Source organism: Myotis daubentonii, chromosome 9 (genome assembly GCF_963259705.1).
Source record: "Myotis daubentonii chromosome 9, mMyoDau2.1, whole genome shotgun sequence".
In the NCBI taxonomy this organism is placed as follows: domain Eukaryota; kingdom Metazoa; phylum Chordata; class Mammalia; order Chiroptera; family Vespertilionidae; genus Myotis; species Myotis daubentonii.
In genome coordinates, this window is record NC_081848.1 from 21,785,144 (window position 1) to 21,799,385 (window position 14,242).

At 39.7% G+C, this 14,242-nt stretch overlaps 1 pseudogene; it reads right to left on the minus strand.

Annotated features, from left to right (window-relative positions):
* Nucleotides 1-5,796: 5,796 nt before the first annotated feature.
* LOC132241741 (small ribosomal subunit protein uS2-like) lies at nucleotides 5,797-14,024 on the minus strand (annotated as a pseudogene).
* Nucleotides 14,025-14,242: the final 218 nt, after the last annotated feature.

A 14,242-nucleotide genomic window follows, 5' to 3' on the forward strand; every position in this document is an offset into this window, starting at 1 on the left:
CACATACAATAAATAAAATGCTATACAGTTTATCTGATGGTGATAAGTGCTATGGAGAAAACAAAGCAGCAAGAGGGATAAGAAGTATGAAACTGGCATTCTAAACAGCTTGGTCAGAGAGCTGGCAAAAAAATATGTTTTTAAAAAACATCTGAGTAAAGGAATGACTCGTAGATATCCTGGAGCCATGCATTTCAGGCAAAGAGAACAGCCTGTGAAAATGGGCAAGTTCCCTTTGCATTTTGGAGACAGAACAAGGTGGCCAGTATGGCTATAGCAGAGATCAATAGGATTAGTAGAAGGAGTTGAGAATAAAGGGGTAACAGGAGACAAGATAGTAGAAGCCCCTTAAAGTAATTTGACCGTATGGCCAGATTGTCTAAGGCAATCTTCATTCACATCTGTTGGCTAGGGTCATTATGACTGAAGCTCCTTTTCATTTTTAAACTCACCCCATTTGGAAGTTAAGGTCACCTTATTTGTAAGGCATTATAAGAAATGTGGTTTTCCTTCTGAATAATATGTAAAGGCACTGTGAGATTTGATCTGATAAATCTCTTGAGTTGTCATATATTTCAATAAGGCAACTCTCGGTTTTTAAAAAGAAATAGAGTGATGTGAGGCATGGGTGGACTTCATTAACCACTAAAGGCTATGATGGTTAACTGAACTAACACCAATGGAAACTCAGACCAGATTGATTTGGGAATGGATAAAAAATTGTCTGGATTCCAGATATATTTTTCAGATGAAAGCAATGGAATGTTGTGACATATTAAGTGTATAATTTGAAAGAAAGCATGAGATCAAGATGACTCTAAGATTTTGCCTGTTAAAAAGAACAAGTGGTGTTGCCATTAGCTGAGATTGGGAAGAAAGCAAAATTTGGAAGGAGCAAAATTTGGAAGAATAGATAAGTTCAATTTTGCACAAGATAAGTTTGTAATGACTATAAATAGACTATTGTATATGTAAGTGGAGTTTAGACCTGGTTATAGACATAAATTGTGAGATATCTTCCTCCAGTTGGTATTTGAAACCATGAAATTGGATGAGATTTCCAAACAAGTGAGGTAGACAGAGAATATAAGTACACTAAAGATTACAATTTATCAGGTAAAAAAAGAAATATTGGATGTTTCAAAAGGAAATGAAGGTAGGTATTTCTGAAACTGTATTCACTGTCAGATTTCACCCTTAGTCATCTGCATCTCTCTTCTTCAGTTCAGTCTTACTTTCATGCATTTATTATGATCAAAGAGGAATTGATATTCCTCTAGTCATACTCATTTACTTTGTAACTTAAGGGGTGGATAAATCCAGGTGTTTTTTTTTTTTTTGAGTTTGCAGACTATCAAACAGTGTAGAAAAAAATTATTGACCACCTGACAATCAAGATTGAATAAAAATGGAGATACAGGAATAAAAATATGAGATTAGGGCCCTGATCAGTTTTGCTCAATAGATAGAGCGTCGGCCTGCGGACTGAAGGGTCCCAGGTTCGATTCCAGTCAAGGACATGTACCTTGGTTGCGGGCACATCCCCAGTGGGCGGTGTGCAGGAGGCAGCTGATTGATGTTTCTGACTCTCTATCCCTCTCCCTTCCTATCCGTAAAAAAATCAATAAAATATATTTTTTTAAAAAATGAGATTAGGACTATAATATAGTCATTGAATTTTGAGTGTCACTAATTTTTGGATGTGTGCATTAGCCTGGTTAGTAAAACTTTCATTTCTATTTTAATATTCATCTCAAATTATACAATATAATGTAATTAGTAAAAATGATAAATAAACTTGTTCTTATAGTTATGCAGTATGTCTTCAGTTGTAGTTGTCCACTGCAAAAATAGGGTACCTATAAATTTTAGAGACAATCTAAATATGCTATATCTTCCTAGGGATCTTTTTTTTTTTTTTTTCCCTAGCATGTCATTCAATAATCTTCTGAATTTTCCTCTTTTGACTTTTTCTTTTTGGTGAAAAGGAGCAAGTGTCAAACATTATTTCATTTATCAACGGAAACTTGACAGATGTCAATTTCAAAAAGACTAAAAATATAATATGCTAGCATTTTTTATTTAAACAAAGCAAAATAAAACTAGGTAGTCATGTGAATGACCAGATATACCCAAGATACCAAAACCAGTCAATTAGCCCTATCAAGACATGAAATGATGGCATTCACAAGAGCACATTATCTGATTAATTATGCTGAAGGCATCAGGTAAATTAGATCTAGTCAAATAAAGCCAGACTTAGAGTCATCCAATTTAGCTATTAAAAGGTTGTTAAGTACATTTACTAATGTCATGTTGTTTGAGGAGCCAGCTCTCCATTCAGATATTTTAAAGTACAGAAATGTTTTATTTTCATCCTTCAAAATGACAGAAGGGCCAATCATAGTCAAGAACACAGAAGCTCACAAAAGCAAAAACCATTTAAATCAGTGGTTCTCAACCTTCCTAATGCCGGGAGCCTTTAATACAGTTCCTCATGTTGAGGTGACCCCCAATTTCATTGTTACAAATTGAACATAATCAAAGCATAGTGATTAATCACAAAAGCAATATGTAATTATATATGTGTTTTCCAAAGGTCTTAAGCGACCCCTGTGAAAGGGTTGTTCCACCCCAAAGGGGTCGCGGCCCACAGGTTGAGAGCCGCTGATTTAAATAGAAACAATTGCTTTTGAAAATAAGGAACCACAAAATGTGATTACAGGTTGCCTTTCTTTTCGGCAGACTGGATAAGACAAGTTTTGTCACACTGATTTACTGATGCCAGTTAGCTGAGCTTTTAAAAAATCCATTTTAATGTTTGTTTTATTATGTTTTTAACTGTAATGTTTTTTTAAAGCAAAACTCAAAAGGAGATCTTTTATAAATTTATTCATCATAATAAAGCTATAAGGAAATATTCTATAATGTAAGGATGACAAATTTATAATAGGGGAAAAAACTATAGAAGTCTGTTGATCTTATGAAAAATTAAAGCACACTATAGAGTAGGACAAGAGGCCAAAAAGATAACTTTTAAGAATCAAGTAATGAGGATATCAAAATAACTCCTAATGGTAGAATCTCCAAGCCAAGACTTTATACACAAGCTCTTGCTTTATTGTACAGGGCAAATAAGTCAAAGTTAAGTATTCATCGTTAGCATTGTTTATCACAGTATTTTTTTATTCATAATGTAATCTTAATATTTAAGTAGGCATTATGTGTACTCCCATTTGGGCTAATCTCTAATGTTTTAAACATAATATAGAATGTTGTTAGTATAGCTAAGGTAATCAAAGAATAGCAACTGAATTAACTAAACATTGTCTTATCTAGAAATGATTTGATTTTGTTTTATCATTATTATTAGTAGTATTGTTGTTATTTAAATTCCAAAATGATTTAAATATTTTGTATCTAAATGAGGAAGTCATTAAAGGGTGTCTTAGGTTGTGATTAGCAATAGTCAGATTGGGGATAGCTAAGTCAAGTTTAAGGATTAGTAAAATCCAAAAACACCCAGAGGAGCTAGAGTTGGGTATGGGTAAATTGTGAGGATCACAGCAAAAAGTGCAACACCCAGAAATCTATGGGTTTTTTATACACCAGGAATGAACTCACAGAAAGAGAAACTAAAAAACAAACAAACAAAACACACAATCCCATTTACCATTGCACCAAAAAAAATTAAGATACCTAAGAATAAACTTAACTAAGGAGGTAAAAGACCTGTACTTGGAAAACTACAGGACATTGAGAAAAGAAATAGAAGAAGACATAAGCAAATGGAAGAACATACCATGTTCATGGATCAATAGAATCAACATCATTAAAATGTCCATACTACCCAAAGCAATTTATAGATTCAATTCAATCCCCATTAAAATACCAACAGCATATTTCACAGACCTAGAACAAACTCACCAAAAACTCATCCAGAATAAAAAAAGACCCTGAATAGCTGCAGCAATCCTGAGAAAGAAGAACAAAGTTGGAGGGATCACAATACTGGATATAATCTATATTAAAAAGCCATTGTTCTCAAAACTGCCTGGTACTGGCACAAGAATAGACATATAGACAATGGAACAGAACAAAGAACCCAGAGATCGACCCAAGCCATTATGCTTAATTAATATTTGATAAAGGAGGAAAGAGCATATAATGTCAGACATATGTCGTAGCAATATATTGACCGATATAGCTCCTAGGGCGATGGAAACTACAGAGAAAATAAACAAATGGGACTACATCAAAATAAAAAACTTCTGCACAGCAAAAGAAACCATCAACAAGACAACAAGAAAGCCCACTGCAGGGGGAGAATGTATTTGCCAATGCTATCTCAGATAAAGGAATTAATCTTTAAAATTAACAGGGAGCTCAACAACTTAACAAGAGGAAGATAAACAATCCAATCAAAAAATGGGCAAAGGACCTAAATAGACACTTTTAAAAAGAAGACATACAGAAGGCCAAGAGACATATGAAAACACTAGAGGCCCGGTGCATGAAATTCATGCACAGGTAGGGTCCCTAGGCCTGGTTGGCGATCAGGGTTGATCTGTGGGGCAACTGGTGGGGTGATCGGGGGGCCCACACTGGCACCTGCCTTGGCTGGCCTGGTGCTGCCCACTCACTGATCCCGCCCCCTGCCACCGCTGCAGGTCGCCTCCCTCTGCTCAATGTCACTAATCATCTGAGAGATGCAAATCAAAACGACAACGAGGTACCATCTCACACCTGTCAGAATGGCTATCATCAACAAACGAAAAGTGCTGTAGAGGATGCGGAGAAAAAGGAACCCTCTTGTACAGCTGGTGGGAATGCAGACTGGTGCAGCCACTGTGGAAAACAATATGGAGTTACCTCAAAAAATTAAAAATGGAACTCCCATTTGACCCAGTGATCCCACTACTAGGAATATATCCCAAGAAAACAGAAACACCAATCAGAAAGGATATATGCACTCCTGTGTTCATAGAAGCACAATTTATAATAGCTAAGATTTGGAAACAGCCTAAGTGTCCATCAGCATATAAATGGATTAAAAAACAGTGGTACATCTACACAATGGAATACTACGCTGCTATGAAAAAGAAGGAACTTGTACCATTTGCATCACCATGGATGGAACTTTAGAGCATTATGCTATGCAAAATAAGCCAGTCAGAGAAAGATGAATATCACATGATCTCACTCATATGCTGGATATAATGAACAACATAAACTGATGAACAAAAAATAGATCCAGAGACTAAGGAATACTGATTAGACTGTCCAACCTCAGAGAGAAGGCAGGGGAGGTAGTAAGAGATCAACCAAAGAACTTGTATGCATGCATATTAGCATAACCAATTGACAGGGACACTGGGGTGGGAGCAGGGGGGGGGCTTGTCCTGGGGGGCGAGAGTGAGGGGGGCTTGTCCTGGGGGGCAAGAGTGGGGGGGTCAATCGGGGGAAAAGGAGTCATATGTAATTCTTTAAGCAATTAAAAAAGTGCAACAGACATTAGACAGAGTGATATTAATAGGCTTAGAGGAATTTGTGAGTGCAATACAGGCAGTGTGTCCAAATGGGAAAAAAGAAAAGAAACACAGGATATGGAGGAATTAAAGGCCAGTGCAAAATAACAGGTTGGTAGTTAAAATGTGCAAGAAATTTAAAAAGTATTTAACATTAGCTAGTTTTTTTTTTCATCTTAGTTTCAGCTAACATGCTTTTGAGTCCAAATATCAGAACTCCGAAATCAAAGTGGTCTAAAAATAAGCTATGATAAGCTATGAAGCAGAGCTATGAAATGTGCCACTTTAACAGAGCACCTAAACTAAGGTTGCCAATGGCAAAAGCCAGTGAATCATGTATGCCAACCTTAAAATAGGAGGACATGCTGGTTATCCTCATGGTAGTGTTGAAGGTTTCTGTAAAATGAAGCCAATGGGAGTTTGAAATTTTCATAGCCTGACAGTTTTCACAGTTGTCAAATAGTTATCTTTTGCTGGGAGGGATCAAAGAAACTGTTTGTGCATGGAGAGACCTGGAGAATATTATGCTGAGCCATATCAGCCAGTCAGAGAAAAACAAGTATCATGTGACCTCACTCATATTTGTAATCTAATGAACAAAATAAACTGATGAACAAAATAGATCCAGAGACATAGAAGCATGAAACAGACTGTTGAATCTCAGAGGGAAGGTTGGGGAGGGTGTATGGATGGGAAGAGATCAACCAAAGAACTTGTATGCATATATGCATAACCCATGGACACCGACAATAGGGGGGTGAAGGCCTGCGGTGAGGGATGTGGGCAGGCTAGAAGGTGTCAATGGGGGAAAGAAGGGGACATATGTAATACTTTCAACAAAAAAAGATTTTTTTAAAGCTTTGTTGTTGTTGTTTTTAAACTTCATTAAAATATGTTTTTGGAGTCATAGATTTATCTGAGACAAAAAGAGCTATTATTTAGGTGCATTTAGGGCTCTGCCTGAAATAATAAGGTTTATATCTCAGCTTATTTTTATCATCTGTTGGATGGCAACCTTACCTCATTCAGCCTATAAAATAGGGTGCTATTCCAAGTACAAAATGTTATGATTTTATGAGAAATTTTGATCCATCATGTAGGACTTATATTGAGCTCCAAGTTCATTATTCTACCAAAATTTATTTTTAACACTCAGAATTCTGTTAAAAAGAAAATATTTAGGAGAGATTTATGAAAAAAGGGGGGGAAGAAAAAGCGGTAGTGCGGGCTTCAGGATGGTTATTAAAGGAACAAGATTGTCATTGGGGAGCAGTTCTTTCTTTCTCTTTGTTCTGCAGTCATCTGTGATGGCTTCCTCCTACTGCTGGTTTGTGTTGTAGTAAAAGAAATCAATTAAACTAAAAAGCTGCCTACGATAACTGGAGGAAATGTTTCCTTTTATTATGCTCTTCAAGAGAGAAAAAGAGAGAAAGAGCATTCTCTTAAATATGCAACAAAACTAGCAACAAAAGATTCTTTCCTTCCACATGGTTGGCTCAACTTAATTCAGGGGACAAAACCTAGACTAAAAACATGTCTGGAGAATGCCTTGCTTCATGGACTTATTAGAATCCCTCCTCTGAATATGGAGGCAAGAGATAACTGAAGAACAGGAGGCTTTAGGAAGAAAGAGGAAGGGGAAATGATTGGGTGATCTACTAAATATGAAAAACTGACTTGTTTGGTTGAGAATGGGAGTAAGTCCCTCTTTAGAACTCGGAGCAGAATATGACATGAGTAGGAGGAGGTATTTTGGCTGTTTGGTTATAGTAGCATTTTCTTTGGAATGTTGTCAACCTGGGTACAAACATTAGCTCTGTCATTTTTCATCTTTGACAACTTAAGAAATCAGCTTTTTATTGCCTTTTCACCCCTCACTTCCCAATAGGCATAACAGTATCTACATCTTGGGGTTAAACTATAAACATAAAACCACACCTAGCCCATAAAAAAATGAAAAAAAAAACCCTATTTGTATTATTATTAATGTTGCTGTCCATTGTTATATTAATATTATTCTACTGAATGTTTTTAGATAAACCCCTTGCAAACAACCCACATACAAGGACATTGTGATTAGGTAGGAAAGGGGAGGAGCCAGTGTGTAGGTGCAGAGATAAAGGAGGATGTTTGAAAAGCACAATCAAGAAGACATTCTACATATGTATTATGAGTAGTAGTATTTGAGATCAGCATGACGAAAACAAGCTTTGTTATGAATGAGTGCGGTAGAGAGGTCCAAGACCCATCAGGACCGAGATGTGCTGGGAAGCATCGTTAGCACGTAACTGACAGGCAGGATGCACTTTCCATAGTGCTCTGTCAGGTACTAAGTGTTGAATATCATATTTCACCTATAAAATTATTTCTCATTGTTTTTATTTAGTTTTCTCATAGCTACATGTTTAATTCTTATTTGCCTTTGTGATTGTTTCCCTCCGTTGGTAACTGGAGACTTGAACATTGATTAATGAGAATTTCTCCACCAAGAATATAGTGTGCTGAAAATACTAACCAAATGAGACTTCCTCTGATCTGAAGAAACTAGCAACTATTTCACAACCACTGATGATGTCATACAGCAGCACAAGCAGAGTATGTGCTTAATGTAGGTGCTGGAACTTGCTCTTAGCTCAGTGACCGGTCCCCAGGGGCAAGGAATTGCGCTACCTGAAAGGAACCGGAGAATACGGCCTCGTTAAAAAGCTTACCTTTTCCAGCTAAGGTTTCTGAGGCCAACATAACGTTTCTCAGGCACACTTGAAATAACAGAACAGCAGCAGTAATACCATTGCCATGATAATTCCTGTGAAAATTAATGACATGCTTAGAGATGGGTCTGAAGGCAAAATAAAATGTACACTGTAATCGTTTTATGAGATGGAGAGAATCTGAAGTGAAAGGACATCAATAATCTCAAAGATAATTACACATTATTTACCCTCGTCATAATCCTGGCTTTTCCTTATTTATAGTAATTGCCAATTAGTAATATTCAGCCACTTATAAGGATGGAAAAAAAGGCTCAGTTAAACTATACAGAAAACTTTATATTCTCAGATAGTCTATTTAATTGAACTCTTCTGTAAAAAACCATCCATAGCTGTACAGTGTATTTAACCAAAAAAAGCTCTCAATGATTCCAGCATAAAAGAGATCATACCGATTTTCATCTCCTACAGCTTTCAGGGAGTCTATATTTTATTATGCTCCAGTTTCTAGGCCATTTTATGTATAATGTGCACATGCCTACAGAATGGAGAGGATGTTTCTAAGAAAAGCCACAGCAGAGGAATCATTCCATTGCTCCCGTTTTAATGGGCAGAGAGAAGATGGCAGCGCTGCCACAGAGCATCACAGGCTCCCCTGCGAGCCATGGTCTGAAGTGCCGCACAGCTTGTCGGGGCCTCTGAAGGCAGCCGCCTGTGCCATGTTCTTCTTACAGTAGCAGCAACGCCTCTGCAAGGTCCCAGGATCAAAAATATTGATTTATCCTTGTCACCGGCGTTCTGACTTCTCCTGGCTCCTAATTAATTCCCACTTACATTCTTCTCTGCCATGTACCCTTCTGTTTTACATAAGATAAAGCCGATGCCGAACCTCATCACCCTCCTCGGCGACGTGGCTAGGGCTCCAATATGGGAAAGGAGTGGGGAATACCCAGCGACTGTAGGTTTACACTGTAAGCTGGTTGTTCAGTATATAAATGAAATGACTTAAAGTCTGAACATCTGCAACAAGTTTTTGTTCATGGTAGGATTTTAGCTCTGCTCATTACATTTTAACTCTAGGTGTAATGATTTATACAGTTCTTTAAAGTAGAATATACATATGTGCTTTAAATTTGTCTTCTTCCACTGAGCCACAGATGTGCCTAAAATTTAAGAAGATATTATTTTTTTATTTGGTTACTAGAGGCCCGGTGCACGAATTCATGCATGGGTGGGGTCTTGCGGCCTGGCTGGTGATGGGGGCTGATGGGGTGTGGGGGAGCTGGCTGACAGGGGAAGGGACTGCAGGAGGTTGGCCTACCACGGGAGGTTGGTTGTGGGAGCACACTGACCACCAGGGGGCAGCTCCTGCATTGAGCGCCTGCCCCCTGGTGGTCAGTGCGCATCACAGCAATCGGTCTACCAGTCGTTCAGTCACTTAGGCTTTTATATATCTAGATTTTTTAGAGACTGTTTATTTTCCATCAACTTTACCTCAACAGTTTGTGGAAGAACAGTTTAAGACCACTGGGGCCGGGCTGGCATGGCTCAGTGGTTGAGTGTTGACCTATGAACCAGGAGGCCACCGTTGGATTCCTGTTTGGGGCACATGCGAGGGTTGCAGGCTCGATCCCCAGTGGAGGGTGTGCAGGAGGCAGTTGAGATCTATGATTCTCTCTCATTGATGTTTCTCTCCCTCTCCCTTCCTCTCTGAAATCAGTTTTTAAAAAATCCCACTCAGTGGTTGTCCCCTCCCCAGTCGGTGGCCTGAGCAGTGGGGCTGCAGACCAGCCTTGGGTGGCAGCTGAGCGTCCGGTCCTCAGTAGGGAACTGCTGAAAGGCACCCAGGGCACCTGTACCTCAGACCAGTCTGCAACCTCAGCTGAGCAGCAGTGAACTCAGGAGCTAGAGCCGTCCATTCACCCTGAGACTCCTCTAGGTCACAGCCTTTTCAGCAGCGGCTGCTCTTCCTTTTCAGTCTCTTCAGGGTCTCTGCAGACATAGAGATCGGGTGTGATCTCCCTTGGGTGTTCGTGGGAGATGGTGCCAGGCATGCACAGTGCTTCCGGGACCAGCATCCACCACATGAGACCCACTGAGTGAGCCCCCTTGTTGCCAGGGCTACACAGAGTTGGGGCCCCTTAACATAAGACGCTTCTGTGGGAGGTGACGGTCAGCCCTGGGGTCAGTAACCACAGCAGTCTCTGCTCCGGTAAGGCTGCCTGGATCTGGTTAGAGAAGCTTGCAGGAGTGATGGGGTCAGCAATGGGAGTGGCTCCAGTGGCAGCAGCAAATTCCAACACAGCTCGCTGGCTGGTGTTCCTGGACAATATGACACTGACATCAGTGGGGTTCTCCCAGGCAACAATGGCAGAGCAGCCAGCAGAAGCTTTTCTCGGCTTCTCCTCAGACTTACAATGCAGGTGCCATCACTTTTCCTTTCGTAGGTGGACTGCTCCATCTGGAAGTCAAGGTTGGTGCCACCTAAGTGGGTTCCTGCTGCAGGGAATCTGAGGACATCCTCCCCCTCCATTTGCAGGACATCAAGGGCTCTGGAAATGATGAACAGTCCCTTTTAAATTACGTGGAATTGAGAAAAATACCATACGGGCCCATCTCCAGGCCGGGGAGTGTGGAAAGGCGAGGAAGACATAATTTTACTTAAAAACAATGAATAAGTGACTGCATAGTAGGAAAGCATCATGGTGAGATATAGAATCTGTGTCAAGATGTTGATCCTGGTTCTGCCATTCATTATTTGTGTGACCTGTGCTATGTATGCAATATTTCTAAGCTTTTAGGATAGATGGATTCCTGCCACAGATTCTTTCACTTTTTCCTTTATTCATGCATTCAGTATGAATGACTGCTGCATTGGAGTCCTGAGTTCATGACTTCTTCCTCCAAGGGTAAGGCAAACATTTGTTTAGGGTATTGCTGCTTAAAAAGGCTAGCACCTAAAAACTTTGTGGCTAAATACTTTATGGTTTAGTTTCCTTTCCATAAGTAATGTTAATATTATTTCTTAAAAGTTAAATTGATAATTTACATACTTAACACGTTAAAAAGTATCTTGTTAAATATAAAATTCTATACACATCAAGAGTGTAATTTTTTCTAGGATATGACTTAAACAATGACATTGTTATTGATAAATAAAATACATTCTTATATAAAATTTCAGGAAGGGAAATGCCAAGGAAGCCGAAGAAAACACTTTTACATAGAATTAATTTTATTCCTCTCAAGTTCTTAAAATGATATCCTCTGCTTTTTAAATGCGTATGTATCTGACATTCTGCTAGGCTTCTTCCTGCAATTCCTTTGAAGTCAGATTATGTATTTCTTACTTGAAACCCTTATGCTTGTGTTAAGATGAAAAAATATATCTATGAAGAGGACAAACACAGTGCTAGACGTTTTACTGTTGCTAAAGCTCTTTCCGCCTCCACAGAGAGAAGTCTACTGAAACTGTCACAGGTTCACAATGTGCGACTATGAATTTTATGAGAGACAGAAACAGAGACAGAAATGTCAATAACATCATCCATTTCAAATGCAGCGATTCTGTGTTAGATAAGGGGCAGCAGGAACTGTGACATGAACACATGGCTCAGTAAATAGGAATTCCAGTCTGGCCTATCACTGGTCCATGAACAGGTTAAATATAAATCTTCTCCCTTCAGTTATCTTTATACATTTCCTATAATAATAAAAAAATGCAAAACAAGAGAGAAAAGAAAGTCATTACGAAGTACAGACCGATGGCATCCAACTGAGACTATACACACATCCTACGAACAAATCATGAAATTTGTTCCTTGGACAATATAACAGCTGCCACCTGGCAACTCAAATCTAACTAATACTTAGCATTTTTCTACATTACACTAAACGCCGATACATTTTTTTTTAAAAAAAAAATAAGCTAAGAGTCATGACACTGAGGATGAAATACACAACTGATTTTCTTTCATTGCAATCAGAGCTGTAGAAATATGCTTCTGTTTGTTTTGTTAGAGGCGCCTCTCATGGGCACCAGAGAGATGTTACTGGACAGCCCCCTGAGTCAGTGAGAGAGGGCTGTCCCCAAGCTCCATCCTTGTCTTCTCATATAAAGAATTTATACAGAGACCTTGGCTGCGTTGTGAAAAGCCCATTTATTAAAGCATGCACCTGTATTGAAGAAGCAAAGCAAGCACATCTGTCTTATTTCATCCAGCTTGGAGCACAGATGGGGGTGTTTTTCTGCATAATCTGGAAAAGTTAATGTCTATAGGTTCCAAAGATTCTTTTGCTGAGTATCTCGGTACAGGTTGTCTCAAGGTTTCCTTGTTGTGGTCTTCCCAGAATCCTGGCAACTTTATCTTGCCGAGCCCTGAGACTGCTGGCTTCTCTGTGTAGGGAGTACACCTGCCCTCTTTCCTTTCCCCTTCCCCCCTCTCTTTCTTCATTCTCTCCTTAGAGAGGTTTTTAATCATTTGCTCTCAGAGTGTCCTTGCCTGGGGAAGGTGGTGGTTTGGTATTTGCAGGCCAGCTGCAAATTACGCACACTGTTTGGCCTTGTCCTAATTCTCCTGTCGCAGTTTCCCCTATTCTTCCTGCCCTGGAATCCTGTAACACCTTTATTTGATATTAAATGATGCTGGGCTTAAGGAAGTCTTCTTCTATTGTATGCCCTCTTGTGAAATCGAAGTACAAAATAGGATTGGAACTATGACTATAATGCTTTCTCTCTGTGGAATTAGAAAGACAGCGATCTGCCGGGAGCCGGTCCATCCTTGCTGTTTCAAGGGACCTGGCATATATGGCATACTGTTCTTAATATGTTTGCTCACCTTCTTGGCGCTGTGTTTTAACCGAAGTCACCTCTCCGAGAAAGGTTGAATCCCCAGGTAGGGATTTTCCCCTGAAGTTAGGGAGGGAATAAAACCCCTCAACTAAGTGCCAGGCGGGTAATTAATCCCTTTAACTACGAACAATCATGCTTAAACTACATAATCTTTTCTCCCTGGAATGGAGATAAGAAACGCCCTAACCTTTGTAATAGAGATTGATAGGATTGAATCAACTGGTATAAATACAGTTGTAACAAGACAGAAACACTCAGAACTTAGAACAGAATCAACAAGACAGAACTCATGAGACAGAATTCAGAAGACAGAACTTCAGACACAGAACTGAGAACACAGGGCTTGGAAGACAGGACCAAGAGAGACAGAGCCTAGGCACAGAACCTACACAGAACGTTCTCTAGAGACAGAAGAACTTCGCTGGCGAGAGCATGCCGGAGGATCCTGGAGAGGGACTGGCCTCGGAGCCTAGAGACAGAGCCTAGCGGGAGAACATGGCAAGGGATCCTGGACTGAACCTGACTACAGAGATTGGCAGGAGAACCTGACTGGAACCTGGACACTGAACCTGACTGGAGAGCCTGGACAGAACCTGGCTGGAGAACCTAGCGAGGGAACATGGCTATAGAACCTCGCTGGAGATCGATCCCGTAACAGTCACCTCTCACTGGCTTTTGCCTCAGAGCACGTCCCCACATTCTCATCTTCTGCCTATAGCTCACCTGATTACCTAAATTTGCCCAATTAAGCAACAGAGATGAGATAGCAAGTATCATTCTGAATAATCTACTTCTTCTCCAAAGTTGGAGGGATCATGGTACCTGATATCAAACTATATTACAAGGCCATTGTAATTAAAACAGCCTGATATTGGCACGAGAACAGGCATATACTAGTACCTTGGTCGGTAAACTGCAGCTCGCAAGCCACATGCGGCTCTTTGGCCCCTTGAATGTGGCTCTTCCTAAGCCTTAGGAGTACCCTAATTAAGTTAATAACAATGTACCTACCTATATAGTTTAAGTTTAAAAAATTTGGCTCTCAAAAGAAATTTCAATCGTTGTACTATTGATATTTGGCTCTGTTGACTAATGAGTTTGCTGACCACTGTACTAGTACATCAGTGGAACAGAACAGAGAGCCCAGAAAT